Genomic DNA, 23,886 nt, shown 5'->3' on the forward strand with positions numbered 1-23,886 from the left:
ACGCCATGGCCAGCAGCTCAATCGCCAGGGCAAACAGCAGGGGGGGGACAAAGGGCACCCCTGTCTCGTTCCACGGCACAACCTAAAATACCCTGACCATAGCCGGTTCGTTGATACACTCACTACCGGGGCCTGGTACAACAATTTAACCCACGCTATGAACTCCTCCCCGAACTCATATCTGCCTAACACCTCCTACTGATACTCCCACTCTACCCGGTCAAAAGCTTTCTCCGCGTCCATTGCCGCTCCCACTTCTGTGTCCCCACCCTCCGAGGGCATCATGATCACATTCAGAAGCCTCCGCACATTCGTATTCAGCTGCCTGCCCCTCACAAACCCCGTCTGATCCTCATGAATCACTCCCTGGACACAATCCTCAATCCTCGTGACCAAGATCTTGGACAACAGCTTGGCATCCACATTGAGGAGCGAAGTCGGCTTATAGGAGCCGCACTGCAGCGGGTTCTTTATCACGCTTGAGGATAAGCGAGATCAGAGCCTGCGACATCGTCGGGGGAAGGATTCCCTTTTCCTTAGCCTCGTTAAAAGTTCTCAACAGCAACGGGCCCAACACCTCCGGGAATTTCCGATAGAACTCTACGGGGAACCCATCCGGCCCTGGGGCCTTGCCCGCCTGCATACTCCCCAACCCCTTAACTAGCTCCCCCATCCACTAGAGCGGATTAAGTTCGTCCTAAGGGGGTCGGCTCAAGGGTTCACCAGGCGGTGGCAACCGTTCGTCGAATACCTCGCAGAAAGATAGACGGAATGGGAAAAAGAAGGCAGCAGCAGCAGCCCAGGATCGGGGGGGGGGGAGGAGGAACCAGAAGGACTCTCAGGGTTGTTAATATATACTGTATAGTATGTATAGGTCGTTGCTACAGATAATTATATATTGGACTGTTAAATTATATTTTTGGAGAGTGTTACTTGTGATAAGGCAGTTGCCAATTAGGGTTAGTTTTCATTTTTGTTATTTATTATTTATTCATTTTCTGTTTATAAAATAGGTCATTGTTATTTGTGTTGTTATAATATTGTGTAAAGGATGCACAATGTACTGTGTTGGTTGACCAAAAATTTTCAATAAAATATTTAATAAAAAAAAAAAAACTAGCTCCCCCATCCCAATCCCCCAGTCCCTCTCTACCCGCCCTTCCTCCACCTTTGGAAACCTCAGCTGGTCCAGGAACTGCCTCATCCCCTCCCCTCCCTCCGGGGGTTCCGACTCGTATAATTTACCATAGAAGTCCTTAAAGACCTCATTTATTTTAGCTGGACTCCGCACCGTGTTCCCCCCCCTATCTCTAATTCCCCCCAATCTGCCTAGCCGCCTCCCTCTTCCGCAGCTGATGCACCAGCATCCGACTTGCCTTCTCCCCATACTCATACACTGCTCCCTGTACCTTCCTCAACTGGGCCTCGGCCTTCCCCGTGGTTAGCAAGTCAAACTCCGTTTAGAGGCTCCGTCGCTCCTTCAACAACCCTTCCTCGGGTGATTCCGCATACCTCCTATCTACCCTCAGTATCTCCCCCACCAACCTCTCCCTCTCCATCCTCTCCCTCTCCTCCCTCTGGGCCCTGATTGACATTAGCTCCCCCCTGACCACTGCCTTCAGCGCCTCCCAGACCACACTCACCGAAACCTCCCCATCATCATTGGCCTCCACATATCTCTGTATGCACCTCCGGACCCGCCCACGAACCACCAGTCCCACATCCATGCGCCAGAACGGGCGCTGGTCTCTCTCCTCCCCCACCCCCAGCTCCAGCCAGTGCGGGGCATGGTCCGAGATCGCAATGGCCGAATACTCTCTCCCCCCCCCCCTTCCACTCTCGACATCAGCGCCCTGCTTAGCACGAAAAAATCTATCCGGGAGTAAGCCTTGTGTACATGGGAGAAGAAGGAAAACTCCCTCGCCCTTGGCCTGGCAAATCTCCACGGATCCACATCCCCCATCTGGTCCATGAACCCCCTCAGGACCTTGGCCGCATATCAGATTACCTGCCTCCAGATCCGCGATCCGGCTCCACATCCGCTTCATGAACCCTGCTTGGGTTTGGGGCATATACATTCACCAGCACCACCCGGGCCCCCTGCAGCCTGCCACTCACCATCACATAATGACCCCCTTTATCCGCCACAAATGCCACCCGCTTACCAAGATTGTTCTTCGCATCCAGCCCCGAGTGGAAAACCTGCCCCACCCATCCCTTCCTCAGCCTCGTTTGATCCGCGATCTTCAGGTGCGTCTCCTGTAGCATGGCTATGTCGGCCTTTTAGCCCCTGTAAGGGCGAGAACACCCGGGCCCTCTTGACCGGCCCATTCAGGTCTCTCACGTTCCACGTGATCAGCCGGACCGGGGGATCCCCCCCCTTCCCCCCCCCCCCCCCCTCCCTCCTTCCCCCCTCCCTCCCCTTCTCCCCTTCCCCCCTCCCTCCCTCCCTCCCTCCCTCCCCCCCCTCCCTCCCCCCCTCCCTCCCTCCCTCCCTCCCTCCCTCCCCCCCTCCCTCCCTCCCTCCCTCCCTCCCCCCTCCCTCCCTCCCTCCCCCCTCCCTCCCTCCCTCCCCCCTCCCTCCCTCCCTCCCCCCCTCCCCTCCCTCCCTCCCCCCTCCCTCCCCCCTCCCTCCCTCCCTCCCTCCCTCCCTCCCTCCCTCCCTCCCCCCTCCCTCCCCTCCCCCCCTCCCCCCCCTCTCCCCCTCCCTCCCCCCCTCCCCCCTCCCCCCTCCCCCCCCTCACCCCCCTCCCCCCTCCCTCCCTCTCCCCCCCCCCTCCCATTTTTGTGGGTGGAGCTGAGCTGTGGCTGAGTATTTTGGTTTTGCTTTCACTTTTGGCTGCTGTGGACTCAGACAGAGAACAGATGTTTTTTTGGCCCACCTCTCTACATTTAAAAAGCTGTTTCCAGACTATTTGGTAACTTAAAAGAGATAATTGCTTTCTGGGGGAATTGAAACCTGCTGTTTGAAAAGGGGAACAGAGTATCAGTAACAACAGTCTTATACCAGTGAGAGTGCCGTGTGCTGGGGCCACACCTTTGAAAAGGGGTTTCTGGTTTTACTTGGAGTTTGTTATTGAATTGGAACAGTTAATGGGGAATTCAATAAGGGTTATACATAGATTACTGTAGCTGTGTGGGGTCTTTATGTTATAATGGATAAAAGTTCTTAATGTGTGTGTTTATACAAATGTTAACTAAATTCTTAGAATAAAGCTTGTTTTTTGATTAAAAGCCCGTTGACTAACACTTGAAAGGCAGGCTCTTGTGCTCATCCCAGCCAAATTCAACACAAAGGTATAGTTCAGGTGAACTCCATAAAATGTGGTATTATAGGTATTACGGTACCTGATAGGCTGGAGCACCATTGGTGGAAACTATATGCTTTCTATTGGTTAGGATGTATGGTAGCTCCGCCCTGCTAGACGGGGTATAAGAACCCGTGCCACCCCAGCAGCCTTCATTCTGTACCTGAGCTGCTGGGGGAAACATCTAGCTTATTAAAGCCTTCAGTTGGACTACAACCTCGCTTTAGTGGTCATTGATCGTGCATCAATTTAATAAGCTAGATTTTTTTAAGAAGAAAGAATGGAGCTCCGAATCAAGCCAGTGTCTGCAACTTAACCCCCACGCGGCGAACTCAGCGGCAATCTTCAAGCACTGGCTGGCGTGCTTTAAAGGGTATCTCGGGACGGCCGAAAACACACCCACGGGAGAACAGAAACTGCAAGTCCTGCACTCGAGGGTGAGCCCAGAGATTTACACCCTCATCGAGGAAGCGGAAGACTTTGATGCAGCAATAGAGCTGCTAAAAGGACACTATATTCGCCCGGTAAACCAGGTCTACGCCCGGCACCTGCTTGCAACAAGGCGACAAATCCCTGGGGAATCGCTGGAAGAATTCTACCGTGCACTCCTGGTGTTGGGGAGAAGCTGCGGTTTCGGCGAACGAACACCAGAAGTGTTCAATTCTGGTCGCCCCACTACCAGAAGGATGTGGAGGCTTTAGAGAGGGTGCAGAAGAGATTTACCAGAATGTTGCCTGGTACGGAGGGCATTAGCTATGAGGAGCGATTGAATAAACTCGGTTTGTTCTCACTGGAACGAAGGAGGTTGAGGGGCGACCTGATAGTGGTATACAAAATTATGAGGGGCATAGACAGAGTGGATAGTCAGAGGTTTTTCCCCGGGGTAGAGGGGTCAATTACTAGGGGGCATAGGTTTAAGGTGAGAGGGGCAAGGTTTAGAGTAGATGTACGAGGCAAGTTTTTTACGCAGAGGGTAGTGGGTGCCTGGAACTCGCTACCGGAGGAGGTAGTGGAAGTAGGGACATTTAAGGGGCATCTTGACAAATATATGAATAGGATGGGAATAGAAGGATACGGACCCAGGAAGTGTAGAAGATTGTAGTTTAGTCGGGCAGCATGGTCGGCACGGGCTTGGAGGGCCGAAGGGCCTGTTCCTGTGCTGTACATTTCTTTGTTCTTTGTTCTTTGAACACACTGAACTCTTAGTCCGGGACGCTTTCGTGGCAGGTATGCTATCCTCGCACATCTGCCAGCGACTGTTAGAAAAAGACACTCTGGGTCTCCGGGAGGCACGGGCCCATGCAGGCTCCCTGGACGTGGCCTCCAGGAACGCCCATGCTTACGTTCCTGACCGTGCGGCAGCCCCATGGGCAGCGTGGAACCCCTCCGCGGCCAACCCCGAGACCTTCTCTCTCCCCCCCCCCCCCCCCCCCCCCCAATCCCCCCACAGGCCTGCGCTGCAAGGCGGCCTGGCAACCCCAGGGGGCCCCGCTGCTACTTTTGCGGGCAGGCCAAGCACCCCGCCAGCGCTGCTCGGCCCGCGCATCCACCTGCAAGGGATGCGGCAAAAAGGGCCATTTCATGGGGGAATGTCAGGCCCGTGCGGTTGCCGCGGTCTCCGGCGGCGAATGCGGACCGCGACCACAAACTTCTCCACGGTCCCCGTGCGGCCAGCGGTCGCCACCATCTTCCTGTTCCAGGGCCACGTGCGGACCCCGGGCGCCGCCATCTTGTGCTGCGGACGCCACGTTGGAGGGATGGGCGCCGCCATTTTGTGCACCCCCAGCCATGTGCGACCAATGGGAGCCGCCATCTTGGTTGATCCACCAGGACCCCAGCTCAGCTGACCACGTACTGCCCGATTAGAACTCTCAACTGCTGCGATTAGCCTCGGTGACCCTGGATGAGTCACGGCCTCGGAACACTCTCAACTGCTACAACGACCGTATTCATCAATGGGCACGAGACGTCCTGCCTAATCGACTCTGGGAGCACGGAGAGCTTCATACACCCCGACACGGGAAGGCGCTGTTCTCTCCTCATCCACCCTGTTAATCAAAAAATTTCCCTGGCCTCCGGTTCCCACTCAGTGGAGATAAAGGGGTTTTGTTTAGCAAATCTCACAGTCCAGGGAAGGGAGTTCAAAAATTTCCGTCTCTACATCCTTCCCCACCTCTGCGCGGCTACATTCCTGGGTTTAGACTTCCAGTGTAACCTCCAAAGTCTAACCTTCAAATTCGGCGGCCCTATACCCCCCCCCCCCTTACTGTCTGCGGCCTCGCGACCCTTAAGGTTGACCCGCCTTCCCTGTTTGTGAATCTCACCCCGGATTGCAAACCCGTCGCCACCTGGAGCAGACGGTACAGTGCCCAGGACCGGATCTTTATTAGGTCAGAGGTCCAAAGGCTACTGAGGGAAGGGGTCATTGAAGCCAGCAACAGCCCCTGGAGAGCTCCAGTAGTGGTGGTAAAGACCGGGGAGAAGCATAGGATGGTCATCGACTACAGTCAGACCATCAACAGGTTTACGCAGCTGGACGCGTACCCCCTCCCCCGCATATCCGACCTGGTAAACAGGATCGCGCATTATAAGGTCTTCTCCACGGTGGATCTCAAGTCCGCCTACCACCAGCTCCCCATCCGCACTAATGACTGCAAATACACTGCCCTCGAGGCAGATGGGCGGCTCTACCACTTCTTAAGGGTTCCCTTCGGTGTCACCAACAGGGTCTCGGTCTTCCAGCGCAAGATGGACTGAATGGTTGACCGGTATGGCATACGGGCAACATTCCCGTATCTGGATAATGTCACCATCTGCGGCCACGACCAGCGGGACCACGACACCAACCTCCGAAAATTCCTACAGACCGCAAAAATCCTTAACCTTACATACAACAAGGATAAATGCGTGTTTAGCCCCGACCACCTAGCCATCCTCGGCTACGTAGTGCGAAATGGAGTTATGGGCCCCGACCCGGAACGCATGCGCCCCCTTATGGAGTTCCCCCTCCCTCACTGCTCCAAGGCCCTGAAACGTTGCCTAGGGTTTTTCAGCTACGCCCAGTGGGTCCCCAACTAGGGGACAAGGCCCGTCCCCTGATCCAATCCACAGTTTTTCCCCTGTCGATAGAGGCCCGCCAGGCCTTCAGCCGCATCAAAGCAGACATTGCAAAGGCCACGATGCACGCCATCAACGAGTCCCTCCCCTTCCAGATCGAGAGCGATGCGTCCGACGTAGCTCTGGCGGCCACCCTCAACCAAGTGGGCAGACCCATGGCCGCCTTCTCTCGTACCCTCCATGCTTCCAAAATCCGCCACTCCTCAGTCGAAAAGGAGGCCCAAGCCATAGTAGAAGCTGTGCGACATTGGAGGCATTACCTGGCTGGCAGGAGATTCACCCTCCTCACGGACCAATGGTCAGTTGCTTTCATGTTCGATAATGCACAGCGGGGCAAGATAAAAAACGACAGGATCTTGCGGTAGAGGATCGAACTTTCCACCTACAACTACGAGATCTTGTATCGTCCTGGGAAGCTAAATGAGCCTCCTGACGCCCTGTCCCACGGCACATGTGCCACCGCACAAGTGGACCGCCTCCGAGCCCTCCACGAGGACCTCTGCCACCCGGGGGTCACTCGCTTTTTCCATTTTGTCAAGACCCGCAACCTGCCCTACTCCATCGAGGAGGTCAGGACAGCCACCAGGGACTGCCAAATCTGCGCGGAGTGCAAACCGCACTTCTACCGACCAGAGAAAGCGCATCTGATAAAGGCTTCCCGTCCCTTTGAACGCCTCCGCATGGACTTCAAAGGCCCCTTCCCCTCCACCGACTGCAACACGTACTTACTGAACGTGATTGATGAGTACTCCCGGTTGCCATTCGCCATCCCCTGCCCCGACATGACCGCAACCACCGTCATCAAGGCCCTCCATAGCATCTTTGCACTGTTCGGGTTCCCCGCTTACATACATAGTGATAGGGGGTCCTCCTTTTATGAGCGACAAACTGCGTCAATTCCTGCTCAGCAAGGGCATCGCCTCGAGCAGGATGACCAGGTACAACCCCCGGGGAAACGGACAGGCAGAGAGGGAGAACGGAACGGTCTGGAAGACCGTCCTACTGGCCCTACGGTCCAGGAACCTCCCAGTCTCCCGCTGGCAGGAAGTCCTCCCAGATGCCCCCCTGTCCATCCGGTCATTGCTTTGTACGACCACCAACCAGACACCTCACGAACGTCTCCTTGTCTTCCCCAGGAAGTCCTCCTCTGGGACCTCGCTCCCGACCTGGCTGGCAGCACCTGGACCCATCCTGCTCCGAAAACACGTGCGGGCGCACAAGTCGGACCCGTTGGTCGAGAGGGTCCACGCTAACCCTCAGTACGTCGACGGCCGACGAGATACGGTCTCCCTATGGGACCTGGCGCCCGCCGGAACCCCACGCACACTCCAGCCACCAGTCCCACCCTCCCCTCCACCGGGACACCTTACAGGAGGGACGCTCCCTTCCCAGGTCAACCGTTTTCCCCACCAGCGCCGTCTAGGGGTGCAGAAGCTGCCATGGACGCTCCTGGAGTCACAGCCGCCCGCGCCTCCACCGGAGTCATCGCCGAAGCTCCGACGATCACAGAGGACGACCAGGGCCCCTGATCGACTGATTGCTTCATTTTAAATTGTAGACTGTAAACTGTAAACTGATTGCTCTATTTTAAATTGTAAACTGTAAATGTAAACCATCAAATGTACATGGCTATCAGAATTGTAAATAGTTACAAAACGCTGTACGGAGGTATTACGGTACCTCCATAACTAATTCTACCACGTTGCCATGTTTGTTGTTTCTGGCCACCACCCCCGCCGGACTCTTTTTAACAGGGGGTGAATGTGGTATTATAGGTATTATGGTACCAGATAGGCTGGAGCACCATTGGTGGAAACTATGCTTTCTATTGGTTAGGATGTATGGTAGCTCCGCCCTGCTAGGCGGGGTATAAGAACCCGTGCCGCCCCAGCAGCCTTCATTCTGTACCTGAGCTGTTGGGGGAAACATCTAGCTTCAGTTGGACTACAACCTCGCTTTAGTGGTCCTTGATCGTGCATCAATATACTTTGGAGTTTTTTAAACCCTGGCCCATAACACCGTCATGTGTAGAAGGAAAATAAACAGCTGGGGCTGTTTTCAAAGCATTCATTTTGAAAAGAACAAAAATGCAACATTTTTCCAAGACGAAGCGAAAATTTGGGAGCAACAGGCAACCAGAATTTCTTCTCCAGACCATAAATGAAATGGGGCTAAAAGTAGAGACCAGGCAAAAATTAAGACCATAAGACATAGGGGCAGAATTAGGCCACTCGGCCCATCGAGTCTGCTCCGCCATTCAATCATGGCTGATATTTTCTCATCCCCATTCTCCTGCCTTCTCCCCATAACCCCTGATCCCCTTATTAATCAAGAACCTATCTATCTCTGCCTTAAAGACACTCAGTGATTTGGCCTCCACAGCCTTCTGCGGCAAAGAGTTCCACAGATTCACCACCCTCTGGCAGAAGAAATTCCTCCCCGTCTCTGTTTTAAAGCCTTCAGTCTGAGATGGTGTCCTCTTATTGAAAATATTTCTAGAATGAAAACAAAAACTGACAAAGCTGTGCATTATCAAACATGAAAGCAAATCTGATTGCACAAATTGTTTGAAAGGTGGCATGTATTGCACGATCCAGGTTGGTGAATGTGCTGGCAGTTGAGCTGGAATGCATTGTAATGCGATGTCACAACTGAGGGGCTGACGTGAGATCATAAACTCTGACTGTGATGCTTGCTGAGTTCCGGAATGTTAGTCGAACTCCTAACATTGTGTTCCTGCTAATAACTCACTCCTACACAACTGTTAATTAGGTCATGTATGTCTCCACACGTGGTGTGCAAGTATTCGGAAAGGCATGAGATATGGGTGGGAAAGATGTGTTCCATTGGGGAGGGAAAAAAAATCCCCATTTCTTTCTGCCTATCATCCCTGATACTAGCTTAGCAAAATCCTTTCTTTGACATCTTACCAAACTGGTCACAACATTCGAACTGGAGGCTACCCAGTGATTTTGCATTTAACATCAATGCTTACAAATGCCACTATTTGTGATTCCAAATGCTTTCACAACTTCATTAACCTGTCTTTCCACTTTTAAACATGTATACCTTATTCCTTGGGCTCCATTTTTCTTTCACAGATTTAGAGTACCCAATTCTTTTTTTTTCCAATTAAGGGGCAATTTAGCGTGGCCAATCCACCTACCCTGCACATCTTTGGGTTGTGGGGGGCGAAACCCACGCAGACACGGGGAGAATGTGCAGATTCCACACGGACAGTGACCCAGAGCCGGGATCGAACCTGGGACCTCGGCGTCGTGAGGCAGTAGTGCTAACCACTGCGCCACCGTGCTGCCCTACCTTGGGATACATTTTAACCCTCCCGGGCCCGACGTAGCTGACTGCAATTTCAAAAACTGGCAGGGTTCTCTTTAAATATGCACAGTACGAAGTCTTACAACACCAGGTTAAAGTCCAACAGGTTTGTTTCGATGTCACTAGCTTTCGGAGCGCTGCTCCTTCCTCAGGTGAATGAAGAGGTCTGTTCCAGAAACACATATATAGACAAATTCAAAGATGCCAGACAATGCTCGGAATGTGAGCATTAGCAGGTGATTAAATCTTTACAGATCCAGAGATGGGGTAACCCCAGGTTAAAGAGGTGTGAATTACATCAAGCCAGGACAGTTGGTAGGATTTCGCAGGCCAGATGGTGGGGGATGAATGTAATGCAACATGAATCCCAGGTCCCGGTTGAGGCCGCACTCATGTGTGCGGAACTTGGCTATAAGCTTCTGCTCAGCGATTCTGTGTTGTCGCGGGTCCTGAAGGCCGCCTTGGAGAACGCTTACCCGGAGATCAGAGGCTGAATGCCCTTGACTGCTGAAGTGTTGCCCGACTGGAAGGGAACATTAAATATGCAGATCAGGCTCTTAAGATGTTACTGGGGACCCAATCAGCTTTTTGAACCTGGCGATTGAGCATGGAATCAATGGCAGCTTCTTAAACCTACCGGAATGTGATCTGAGGCTAGAAGACTGCTACAATGGGCTACACAAGCGGTAAAAGGCCTGTTTTCACTCCGAAGCCGAAAGTTCGGTGACCTGATATAGGTCTTTAAAATTCTGATGTAGATGTAATTCGATGGAGAGAAGACGTTTGCATTTGTTCAGGAGCATAATCGTAGAATCTACGGCATGGAGCCTAGCCCTTCGGCCCAAACTGATCCATGCCAATCGAAAAGCCCATCTAAGCTAACCCCCATTTCCCTCTAAACCTTTCCTACCCGTGTATCTGTCCAAATGCCTTTTACTGTTGTCAATGTCCCTGCCTCAGCCACTTGCCCCGGCAGCTCATTCCACATACATCACTGAATAAATCCAACAGGAGAATTGGGGGGGAACCTCTTTACCCAGAGGGTGGTGGGAATGTGGAACCTGCTACCGCGGCGATTGGTTGTGGTGAATAATGTGGGTGCGGGCAGCACGGTGGCGCAGTGGTTAGCACTCCTGCCTCACGGCGCCGAGGTCCCAGGTTCGATCCCGGCTCTGGGTCACTGCCCGTGTGGAGTTTGCACATTCTCCCTGTGTCTGCGTGGGTTTCGCCCCCACAACCCAAAGGTGTGCAGGGTAGGTGGATTGGCCACGCTAAATTGCCCCTTAATTGGGAAAAAAATAATTGGGTACTCTAAATTAAAAAAAAAATAATAATAATGTGGGTGCATTTAAGGGGAAGCTGGGAGATGGGTAATGCAGGTGAGATGAATAGGGGGTGAGAGCAGGCTGGTGTGGAGTGGAAACATCATGGAACAGATGGGCTAAATGGCCTGTTTATGTGTGGTGTACTTCTATCCTTATTGCTCATCAACCAAGTGTCCAATTAGGAGAGGTGGCAGTATTGTGGTTCATAACCAAAGTGCAATACTTGACTCGTAGCTGACTTGTGTTTCAGTGCAATAACATGCAGAATATTTAAGGAGATGATGCATGGCATTAAATGTATCAAAGATGCTTGTGCATCAAGACTTATTGAAGTGTAACGTGATGTAGTCATGTAATGGATTTGGACCCAGAGAGTGTTTGAACTCTCAGCATTCCTGTTCCCCTCTCACCCTGGGCTCACTTACATTGGCTCCCGATCAAGCCGTGTATTTACGTTAAAAATCTTATCCATGTTTCAAATCTCTCCTTGGCCTTGCCCCTCCTTATCTCTATAATCGCCGCCATCCCCACTTGCCTCCGAGATATCTGCGCTGCCATCATGTGCATTCCCAATTATAATCGCTCCTCCATTGACAGCTGTACCTAGCGTTGTCTGGGCCCTAAAGCCCTGGAGATCCATCCCTAAATCTCTGTTTCTCTACCTCGCTTTCCTTTATGGCGCTCTTTAAAACCCACCTTCACCAAGTTTTTGGTCACTTGACTGAATGTCGTGTTCTGTGGCACAGTGCCATACCGTACAATTGCTCCTGTGAACTTGCAGTCGGTCAAAGGTGCTTTTATAAACTGTTATTGCTTGTTAGCCACTGAACTACACTTTTTTATTCATTCATGGGTTGTGGGCTTTGCTGGCTAGGCCAGTGTTTATTGCCCATCTCTAATTGCCCTTGAGAAGGTGGTGATGAGCTGCATTCTTGAACCGCTGCAGTCTCTGTGGTGTAGGTTAGTGCTGTTAGGGAGGGAGTTCCAGGATTTTAACCCAGTGACAGTGAAGGAAGAGCCAATATGTTTCCAAGTCAGGGCGGTGAGTGACTTGGAGAAGAACGTCCAGGTGGTGGTGTTCCCATGTGCCTTGTCCTTCTAGATGGTAGTGGTCATGGGTTTGGAAGTTGCTGGGTGAGTTCTTGCAATGCATCTTTTACATGGTACACACGGATGCCACCGGGCATTGGTGATGGAGGGAGTGAATGATTGTGGATGGGATGACAATCAAATGGGCTGCTTTGTATTGGTTGGTGCTGAGCTTCTTGAGTGTTGTGGGAGCTGCGCTCATCCAGGCAGGTGGAGAGTATTCCATCACACTCCTGACTTGTGCCTTGGACAGGCGTTGGGGAAGTCAGGAGATGAGTTCCTTACCATAGGATTCCGAGCCTTTGACCTGCCCTGGTAGCCACAGTATTTGTATGGTTCATCTAGTGTAGTTTCTGATCAATGGTAACCCCCAGGATGTTGATTGTGGGGGATTCAGCGATGGTAATGCCATTGAATGTCAAGGGGCGGTGGTTAGATCCTCTCTTGTAGGAGATGGTCATTGCCTGCACTTGTGTGGTGCGAATGTAACTTGCCACTTTCAGCCCAAGCCTGGATATTGCCCAGGCCTTGCTGCACTTGAACATGGACTGCTTCAGAATGCAGTCATCCACAAACATCCCCACTTCTGACCTTATGGTGGAAGGAAGGTCATTGATGGAGCAGCTGAAGATGGTTGGGCCGAGGACACTGTCCTGAGGAACTCCTGCAGTGATGTTCTGGGGCTGAGATGATTGACCTCCAACCACCACAACCATCTTCCTTTGTGCCGGGTATGACTCCAACCAGCGGAGAGTTTCCCCCCGATTCCCGTTGACTCCAGTTTAGCTCGGGCTCCTTGATTCCATACTCGGTCAAATGCTGCCTTGATGTCAGGGCAGTCACTCTCACCTCACCTCTGGCATTCAGCTCTTTGTTCATGTTTGAAACAGGGCTGAGTGACCATGGCAAAACCCAAACTGAACATCTGTGATCGGGATATTGCTAAGCAAGTGCTGCTTGATAGCACTATTGATGCTCCCTTGCATCATTTTACTGATTATCCTGAGCAGACCAGTAGGGTGGTAATCGGCTGGTTTGGGATATGTCCTGTTTCTTGTGTATTGGATATACCTGTGCAATTTTCCACATTGCTGGGTGTTGTAGCTGTACTGGAACATGGCTAGGGACACCACATGTTCTGGCCTTCATTGCTGAGCTAGAAATAGTTAGAATCTGTATAAATCCTTACAGTGCAGAAGGGGGCCATCACCACCCTCTGAAAGAGCATCCTACCCAGACTTGCTGCCCTACTCTATCCCCTTAAGTTGCATTTTGGACACTTAAGGCAATTTATCACGGCCAATCCACCTAACCTGCACATCTTTGGACTGTGGGAGGAAACCGGAGCACCCGGAGGAAACCCACGCAGACACGGGGAGGACGTGCAGACTCCACATAGACGCCTGAGGCCGGAATTGAACCCGGGTCCGTGGCACCGACCCCCGTGGCACCGACCCCCCCCCCCCCGTGGCACCGACCCCCCCCCCGTGGCACCGACCCCCCCCCCCCCGTGGCACCGACCCCCCCCCGTGGCACCGACCCCCCCGTGGCACCGACCCCCCCCGTGGCACCGACCCCCCCCGTGGCACCGACCCCCCCCCCCGTGGCACCGACCCCCCCCCGTGGCACCGACCCCCCCCCCCCGTGGCACCGACCCCCCCCCCGTGGCACCGACCCCCCCCCCCCGTGGCACCGACCCCCCCCCCGTGGCACCGACCCCCCCCCCCCGTGGCACCGACCCCCCCCCCGTGGCACCGACCCCCCCCCCCGTGGCACCGACCCCCCCCCCCCCGTGGCACCGACCCCCCCCCCCCCGTGGCACCGACCCCCCCCCCCCGTGGCACCGACCCCCCCCCCCCGTGGCACCGACCCCCCCCCCCGTGGCACCGACCCCCCCCCCCGTGGCACCGACCCCCTCCCCCCGTGGCACCGACCCCCCCCCCCCGTGGCACCGACCCCCTCCCCCCGTGGCACCGACCCCCCCCCCCGTGGCACCGACCCCCTCCCCCCGTGGCACCGACCCCCTCCCCCCGTGGCACCGACCCCCTCCCCCCGTGGCACCGACCCCCTCCCCCCGTGGCACCGACCCCCCCCCCGTGGCACCGACCCCCCCCGTGGCACCGACCCCCCCGCCCGTGGCACCGACCCCCCCCCCCCCTGGCACCGACGTCAATCATTCAGGCAGCACATCATGTGTGTGATGTTTGTGTGAAGGTTGGGGAATTGGATCAATGCTGTGCTGGCTGAATGCTGTGTGTGGGATTGAAAGGAGCGCAGGGCCCGCCTCCTGACGAACTGTCAATCACCGCCTCCGCCTCCGGATTGGCTGAGGCCAATGAAATGACATTGCCCCCGTCACTAGGAGTGTTCCCATGGAAACCCGCCCCCTCTCCAATCACTGATTTGATTGGCCGGACGACCTGCCAATCAGTTGAAAGCTTTGCCCCAATTCGCGGCGGCGGCTGTCGCTCATGAACTGGCGCGTCCCCTCCAAGCTGTGAACTGATTCGCGAATCGAGCTGTCAGTGGGCGGGATCAGCTGCCCTGTCCTCAGTCGCCGTTGGCCGAGCGGACCCATCACTCAGAGCCGGGAGCGGGGTCTGGTCGGGGGGGGGGGAGCTGTCTGTCAGCCGGAGGCCCCGCCCCGGGGGGCGGGCCCCTGTTTAAAGCCGGCCTGGGTGACGTTTCCGAGGTTGTGCTGGGCGATGTCGGAAAATCTTCCCCAAGTGTAAAAATATCCATCCCCGCCCGTGCGAGCTGCCCGCCCGCTGCCGGGCCTCCGGTAAGTCGCCACTCCGACAATGTGTGTGGCCGCGGGGAGAGGACGGGGAATCACACAGTGACCGGGCAGGCGGCAGGAAAGACCGAGGCTTGGAATCGGGCCTAGTAATGAAGCGTTTTAACGGGGTGAATGCAATGTGATGTCCGCGGGCAGTGGGAGCAGGGTCGGTGCGGGACCCAGCACTCCCCTCATTGAGGGTTACAATGAAGTGACTTCAAAATTGGGCTTGTCAGAAAAAGCCTCTTTGCTGCTGGGGCTGGAGGATGTGTTCCTGTTTTTCATTGATTTGGTTGAAGCTGTTGCGTTTGAATAGAGCAGCAATTTGTACTTGATCCTAATGTAGACCTTGTCATTCTTTCCCTTGTATCTACTCACCTTTGACTCCAATATCCCTTTGGAGTATTCACAGTCTGACTATTCTGCCCTCGCTGGCATTATATAGAATTTACAGAGCAGAAGGAGGCCATTCGGCCCATCGAGTCAGCACCGGCCCTTGGAAAGAGCACCCTACACCTCCACCCTATCCCCACAACCCAGTAACTCCATGCCACCTTTGGCAATTTACCATGGCCAATCCGCCTAACCCGCACACCTTGGGACTGTGGGAGGAAACCGGAGCACCCGGAGGAAACCCACGCACACACGGGGAGAACGTGCAGACTCCGCACAGACAGTGACCCAAGCCGGGAATTGAACCGGGCACCCTGGTGTTGTGAAGCAACTGTGCTAACCACTGTGCTGCCGTGCTGCCCACATTCTGTAGCTTTATTAAAATCACAGTAAATTGGTTAGTTCTTGGCAGACCAGCTTGTGATTTTTCAAGGAATATGAGTCATCCTGTGCTCATGTGTGAACAGGTGACCAAATTTATATAGTGCTCCGGATTATTATTGTACAGTTGACAGTCCTGGATGCCTGTGATTGATTTATGAGGTGAACGTTATGTACATGATACTTTTTTTTAATGGATTTATCAAATTTGCTTAATCGTGTTTCTATATTTTAGTGCAGTTTGGTTCAATACAAACCAATGGGGTGTTTTCATAATCCTTGATTGCTATTTTTCTTTATTCTCCCCTCTAATTGACATTGGAAACTATTGACGTAGGAAACTACAGGCCAGTTAACCAAGCATCCATCAAGGAAAGTTGCTCGAAGTTATTATGGCAGGAGATTTAGGAAATCCAAAGATGATCAGGCTGAATCAACATTGCCCTTAGTGTTGGGTGGGGTTACTGGGTTATGGGGATAGGGTGGAGGTGTTGACCTTGGGTAGCGTGATCTTTCCAAAAGCCGGTGCAGACTTGATGGGCCAAATGGCCTCCTTCTGCACTGTAAATTCTATGAAACATGGTTTGTTGAGTTTTTTTTTGATGAAATAACAGGGAAGATGGATGAAGGGGATCCGGTGCATATGGTATACTTGAATTTCTAAAAGGCATTTAATAATCTTTATTGTCACAACTAGGCTCACATTAACACTGCAATGAAGTTACTGTGAAAAGCCCCTAGTCACCACATTCCGGCACCTGTTCAACTACACAGTGGGAGCATTCAGAATGTCCAATTCACCTAAGAGCACGTCTTTCGGGACATGTGGGAGGAAACCGGAGCACCCGGAGGAATCCCACGCAGACATGGAGAACGTGCAGACTCCGCACAGACAGTGACCCAAGCCAGAAATCAAATCTGGGACCCTGGAGCTATGAAGCAACAGTGCTAACCACTATGCTACCGTGCCGCTCTACTCCAGAGACTTGAGCACAAAATCTAGGCTGACACTTTAATGCAGTGCCGAGGGATTTGATACCACGTCAAAGTATATTACAAAGAATAGGCACACGTGGTGCAGGAGGTACCATATTAGCGTGGATAAAGAATTGGTTAGCGAATAAAAAGCAGAGATTAAGAATAAACCCGTCTTTTTTTGGGTTGGCAAGCTGTAGTAAGTGCTGGGGCCTCAACTATTTACAGTCTACATCCAGAACCTGGATGAAAGCTAAATTTGCTGATGACACCAAGATAGTTCGGAAAGTAAATTGTCAAGAAGAGGTTAAGTGAGTGGGCAGAGATTTGGCAGATGGAATATAATGGGGGGGAAATGTGAACTTGTTCACTTTGGCAGGAAGATTGGAAAAGCCGTATACCATTTAAAATGGAGAGAGATTGCAGAACTCCGCACCGAGGGACCTGGTGTCCTGGTACATGAATCACTAAGTTAGTATTCGGGTACAGCAAGTGATTCAGAAGGCAAATGGAATGTTGGTGTTTATTGCAAAGGGGAATGGGATATAAAAACGGATGTTTTACTGCAGCTATACAGGGCCTTGTGAGATCACATCTGGAGTATTTGTATTACTTAACAATTTTTTTTTTTTTTAAAGAGTATCTTTTTCCAATTCGGGTGCAATTTAGCGTGGCCAATCCACCTACCCTGCACATTTTTTGTGTTGTAGGGGTGAGACCCACGCAGACATTGAGAGAATGACACGGACAGTGATCTGGAGCTGGGATTGAACCCGGGTCCTCGGTGCCATGAGCACATATGGAGTATTGTGTACAGTTTTGGTCTCCTTGGGGGGGGGGGGGGGAAGAGAGAGAGGGAGAGATGTAGAGGCAACTCCAAGAAGGTTCACTTGACTCATTCCGAAAGATTGGGCAGGTTGGGCCTGTATCCATTGGTGTTTAGAAGAATGAGAGGTGATCTTATTGAAACATATCAGATTCTGAGGGGACTTGGCAGGGTCGATACCCAGAGGATGTTTCCAATTGTGGGAGAGAATAGAACCAGGGGACACAGTGAAAGAACAAGTGGGCTCTCTGTAAAAGCTGAGATGAGGGGAAATATTTTCTGTTGAGGGTCGTTAGTGTGTGGCAATGTCGTCCCAACAGAGCGGTGGAGGCGGGTCAATGAATTTATTCAAGGCTGAGTTACATAGATTTTTGATCAACTATGAGGGCTATGTGGGGCAGAGAGAAAAGTGGAGTTCACTGAATTAATTGGCAGAGCCAGACTCAAAAGGAGTAAATGGCCTATTTCCACAAAAGATCAGCCATGATCTCATTGAATGGTGGAGCAGGCTCGAGGGGCCAGATAGCCGACTCCTCCTAGTTCTTATGTTCTTCAGTTGAGCCTCCAGTTGAACTCCAGGTGTTCGACATTACAAAGGCTCTTTATCTCCATGCAGAATTTTCTGTATCTGCTAAATTAGGCTTGGTAGTAATTCCCCTTTCCTCTCTCTCTTTCCTCCTCCTCCTCCTCCTCCTCCTCTTCTCCCCCCCCCCTTCTCTCTCGTTCAGTCTCACACTAAGGACTGAAACTCCAGGAAATCCCCAACTCCTAACTCTGATTCATTAAAAGCCTGTTTGTGTTCAGAATTTTCTGCTGATGGCACAGCTGGGCTTGGAAACAAAGCACTTGTGCCATTGGTAGCAATGTTTGCGTGTGTGAGGTTTGGTGTGGGAAGGAGAGGAGGTGCTAATTTCCTTGTGTCGGAATGTTGGTTCGAGGTCAAAGTTTAATTTTGCTATTGCTGGCCTGTACAAACCTCCAGTTGCTGGGGAAAGTGGGTTTAGTTTCTGCAGATGCTACCCTGCAATATAACGGTGTAGAAAAACATTCTCTACATCTACCTTATGGAACCCCTTCATAATCTAAGTGACTGCTGTTTGATCACTTGTCTTTATTTTCCAGAGAAAAGAGCCCCAGTCATGATTGGTTTTCCTGATAGTTCTAACCTTAGTTCTGGTATCATTCTTGTTCAGGATTTGATTAACTTTACCTGTGTGTGAACCATTCAATGTCTAGAAGCGTGGCATTTATTTTTAAATACAGTAATTTTCTTGATTCTGTTTGGAGACCAAGCAATCTGTAGGTACTTATTTTTAAATACTAGTTGCGAGCAAATTACTATTTCTATCAGCATTGTTCTGAAACACTTGAGCCATCCCACCCAATATTTCACCATTCGAAATCCGTTTCATGCAGTCCCACTGTCATGTTACAAAAACCAGGTGACACGGTCCAAAAAATATAGTTTTGGCAGGGATAAATGACTAAACTTTTACTGACTTTGGCAAAACTAACTCCTTGTTCTGATCCATTGTCAAATGTGATTGGTGAACATCTGGTCAGCACTGGAGAAAGTTTAATGGAGCAACGGACAGCTAATTGTCATCCATAATCTTGCCCCTTTCTCGCTGACCTCCTTCAAGTTTGGCACATTTCTCTCTACCCCCACCGCCCACAACACCGCGCTCGAGGATTAGAAGCAGGAGAAGGCCGTCGGACCCTTCAAGTCTGCCCAGTCATTCACTGCGATCATCACTGATCTATGCCGGCCTCAACTCCTTCCCTGGGCCATTTCCACATAGCCCTCTACTCCTCGATCTATCAGATATTTATCCAACTCCACTTTAAATACTTTGAATGATCCAGCCTCCACCACTCTCCAGGCCTGCGAATTCCAGAGATTCGCCACCCTCTTGAGAAGAAATTTCTACACACCACAGTTTTACGTGACCGGAGCTTTATCTTGTAGCTATGTCCCCTTGTTCGAAATTTTCCCACTGGTGAAAACCTCTCGCCATCTACTGTGTCAGCCCCCTCGGGATCTTGTATGTTTGAATAAGGCCACCGCTTTCCCATGGCAGGTTGATGGAAAAAGTGAAGTCGTATGGGGCTCTGGGTGTACTAGCGAGATGGATAAAGAACTGGCTGGGCAACAGGAGACAGAGAGTAGTGGTGGAAGGGAGTGTCTCAAAATGGAGAAAGGTGACTAGTGGTGTTCCACAGGGATCCGTGCTCAGACCACTGTTGTTTGTGATATACATAAATGATCTGGACGTAGGCATAGGTGGTCTGATTACAAAGAACAAAGAAATGTACAGCTCAGGAACAGGCCCTTCGGCCCTCCAAGCCCGTGCCGACCATGCTGCCCGACTAAACTACAATCTTCTACACTTCCTGGGTCCGTATCCCTCTATTCCCATCCTATTCATGTATTTGTCAAGTTGCCCCTTAAATGTCACTATCGTCCCTGCTTCCACCACCTCCGGTAGCGAGTTCCAGGCACCCACTACCCCCTGTGTAAAACACTTGCCTCGTACATCTACTCTAAACCTTGCCCCTCTCACCTTAAACCTATGCCCCCTAGTAATTGACCCCTCTACCCTGGGGAAAAGCCTCTGACTATCCACTCTGTCTATGCCCCTCATAATTTTGTAGACCTCTATCAGGTCGCCCCTCAACCTCCGTCGTTCCAGTGAGAACAAACCGAGTTTATTCAACCGCTCCTCATAGCTTATGCCCTCCATACCAGGCAAGATTCTGGTAAATCTCTTCTGCACCCTCTCTAAAGCCTCCACATCCTTCTGGCAGTGTGGCGACCAAAATTGAACACTATACTCGAAGTGTGGCCTAACTAAGGTTCTATACAGCTGCAACATGACCTGCCAATTCTTATACTCAATGCCCCGGCCAATGAAGGCAAGCATGCCATATGCCTTCTTGACTACCTTCTCCACCTGTGTTGCCCCTTTCAGTGACCTGTGGACCTGTACACCTAGATCTCTCTGACTTTCAATACTCTTGAGGGTTCTACCATTCACTGTATATTCCCTACCTGCATTAGACCTTCCAAAATGCATTCCCTCACATTTGTCCGGATTAAACTCCATCTGCCATCTCTCCGCCCAAGTCTCCAAACAATCTAAATCCTGCTGTATCCTCTGACAGTCCTCATCGCTATCCGCAATTCCACTAACCTTTGTGTCGTCTGCAAACTTACTAATCAGACCAGTTACATTTTCCTCCAAATCATTTATATATACTACGAACAGCAAAGGTCCCAGCACTGATCCCTGCGGAACACCACTGGTCACAGCTCTCCAATTAGAAAAGCAGCCTTCCATTGCTACTCTCTGCCTTCTATGACCTAGCCAGTTCTGTATCCACCATCCCGTGTGACTTCACCTTTTGTACTAGTCTACCATGAGGGACCTTGTCAAAGGCCTTACTGACGTCCATATAGACAACATCCACTGCCCTACCTGCATCAATCATCTTTGTGACCTCCTCGAAAAACTCTATCAAGTTAGTGAGACACGACCTCCCCTTCACAAAACCATGCTGCCTCTCACTAATGCGTCCATTTGCTTCCAAATGGGAGTAGTTCCTGTCTCGAAGAATTCTCTCCAGTAATTTCCCTACCACTGAAATAAGGCTCACCGGCCTGTAGTTCCCTGGATTATCCTTGCGACCCTTCTTAAACAGAAGAACAACATTGGCTATTCTCCAGTCCTCCGGGACATCACCTGAAGACAGTGAGGATACAAAGATTTCTGTCAAGGCCTCAGCAATTTCCTCTCCAGCCTCCTTCAGTATTCTGGGGTAGATCCCATCAGGCCCTGGGGACTTATCTACCGTAATATTTTTTAAGACGTCCAACACCTCTTCTTTTTGGATCTCAATGTGACCCAGGCTATCTACACACCCTTCTCCGGACTCCACATCTACCAATTCCTTCTCTTTGATGAATACTGATGCAAAAGTATTCATTTAGTACCTCACCCATTTCCTCTGGCTCCACACATAGATTCCCTTGCCTATCCTTCAGTGGGCCAACCCTTTCCCTGGCTACCCTCTTGCTTTTTATGTACGTGTAAAAAGCCTTGGGATTTTCCTTAACCCTATTTGCCAATTACCTTTCGTGACCCCTTGTCGCCCTCCTGACTCCTTGCTTAAGTTCCTTCCTACTTTCCTTATATTCCACACAGGCTTCGTCTGTTCCCAGCCTTTTAGCCCTGACAAATGCCTCCTTTTTCTTTTTGACGAGGCCTACAATATCTCTCGTTATCCTGTTTGCAAGTTTGCAGGTGATACTAAGATTGGTGGAGTTGCAGATAGCGAGGAGGACAAGCGAGGAGGACAGTCAGAGAATAGATCAAAATATAGATAGATTGGAGAGTTGGCAGAGAAATGGCAGATGGAGTTCAATCCAGGCAAATGTGAGGTGATGCATTTTGGAAGATCTAATTCAAGAGAGGACTATATGGTCAATGGAAGAGACCTGGGGAAAATTGATGTACAGAGAGATCTGGGAGTTCAGGTCCATTGTACCCTGAAGGTGGCAACGCAGGTCGATAGTGGTCAAGAAGGTAAACAGCAAGCTTGCCTTCATCGGACGGGGTATTGAGTACAAGAGTCGGCAGGTCATGTTGCAGTTGTATAGGACTTTGGTTAGGCCACATTTGCAGTTCTGGTCGCCACATTACCAGAAGGATGTGGATGCTTTAGAGAGGGTGCAGAGGAGGTTCACCAGGATGTTGCCTGGTATGGATGGGGCAGCACGGTAGCATTGTGGATAGCACAATTGCTTCACAGCTCCAGGGTCCCAGGTTCGATTCCGGCTTGGGTCTCTGTCTGTGTGGAGTCTGCACGTCCTCCCCGTGTCTGCGTGTGTTTCCTCCGGGTGCTCCGGTTTCCTCCCACGGTCCAAAGATGTGCAGGTTAGGTGGATTGGCCATGATAAATTGCCCTTTAGCGTCCAAAAAGGTTCGGAGGGGTTATTGGGTTATGGGGATAGGGTGGAAGTGAGGGCTTAAATGGGGCGGTGCAGACTCCATGGGCCGAATGGCCTCCTTCTGCTCTGTATGTTCTATGTTCTAACTGCAGTGGTTTTCCGTTGCCTTCTGCAGTATGGCCGACCAGGAAACTCTTCCCCCACTTCACCGCCTGTCATCAGGTGAATTGGGAAGATTTGCAGGCTGATAATCGACCTGTTTGGCCACGATATGTATGCATCCCCACCATTGGCAAATATGCCTTCAGCTGCTTGGATCCTATGCTCTCAAATTCCTTCCCTTAAAACTCTCTGACCAGGATTTTGGTCACTCTGAATATCTCCCTTTGACTCATCCTATGATGTTCTATGATTGGCAGCACGGTAGCATAGTGAATAGCACAATTGCTTCACAGCTCCAGGGTCCCAGGTTCGATTCCTGGCTTAGGTCACTGTCTGTGCGGAGTCCGCACGTTCTCCCCGTGTCTGCGTGGGTTTCCTCCGGGTGCTCCGGTTTCCTCCCACAATCCAAAGATGTGCAGGTTAGGTGGATTGGCCATGATAAATTGCCCTTAGTGTCCAAAATTGCCCTTAGTGTTGGGTGGGGTTACTGGGTTATGGGGATAGGGTGGAGGTGTGGGCTTGGGTAGGGTGCTCTTTCCAAGAGCCGGTGCAGACTCGATGGGCCGATTGGCCTTCTTCTGCACTGTAAAGTCTGATGATTCTCTGGGGTGTTGTTTATGTTTATCTGAGGCAGTGGTGTATTGTCACTGGACTAGTAATCCAGGGTAATGCTCTGGGACCCATGTCTTCATCTTTCTGGTGAAAATGAATCTTTCTTTAAGCTTCTATTGGTGGAAGATTGGGGTGATATGTATTGGTAGGAGTGACCACTGCACAGTTCCCATGGAGACGAGTCCTGTCTCTATGTTGAGATACCCTCCATCGAGGGTTGGCTCAGTGGCGCAGTGGGTTAGCACTGCTGCCTCATGGCACTGAGGTCCCAGGTTCGATCCCGGCTCTGGGTCACTGTCCGTGTGGAGTTTCCACATTCTCCCCGTGTCTGCGTGGGTTTCACCCCCACAACCCAAAGATGTGCAGGGTAGGTGGATTGGCCACGCTAAATTGCCCCTTCATTGGAAAAAAATAATTGGGTACTCTAAATTTAAAAAAAAAAACCCTCCATCGTGTTGTGTGGCACTACCACCGTGCTAAATGGGATAGATTTTAAACCGATCTAGCAACTCCAGACTGTGTGCCTCAGTGAGTCGCTGTGGGCCATCAGCAGCAGCAGAATTGTACTCGATTGCAATCTGTAACCTTATGGCTCGGAATATCCCCCACTCTACCATTATCACCAAGCCAGG

At 51.6% G+C, this 23,886-nt stretch overlaps 1 protein-coding gene across 4 annotated transcripts in view; it reads left to right on the forward strand.

Moving 5' to 3' along the window:
* Positions 1-23,886, forward strand: part of rnf41 (ring finger protein 41) — an 84,990-nt gene that overhangs the window by 19,028 nt on the left and 42,076 nt on the right. Inside the window, exon 1 of one of the 4 annotated variants that reach the window (XM_072493639.1) lies at positions 14,814-14,957. The exons of 2 other annotated variants lie outside the window; for them this stretch is intronic. The gene's annotated coding sequence lies outside the window, so the exon portion shown is untranslated. Of the gene's footprint in view, positions 1-14,813; positions 14,958-23,886 lie in introns of those variants that run through there. One more of the 4 variants, XM_072493644.1, reaches the window with a different exon arrangement.

Source organism: Scyliorhinus torazame, chromosome X (assembly GCF_047496885.1).
Source record: "Scyliorhinus torazame isolate Kashiwa2021f chromosome X, sScyTor2.1, whole genome shotgun sequence".
Taxonomy (NCBI): Eukaryota; Metazoa; Chordata; class Chondrichthyes; order Carcharhiniformes; family Scyliorhinidae; genus Scyliorhinus; species Scyliorhinus torazame.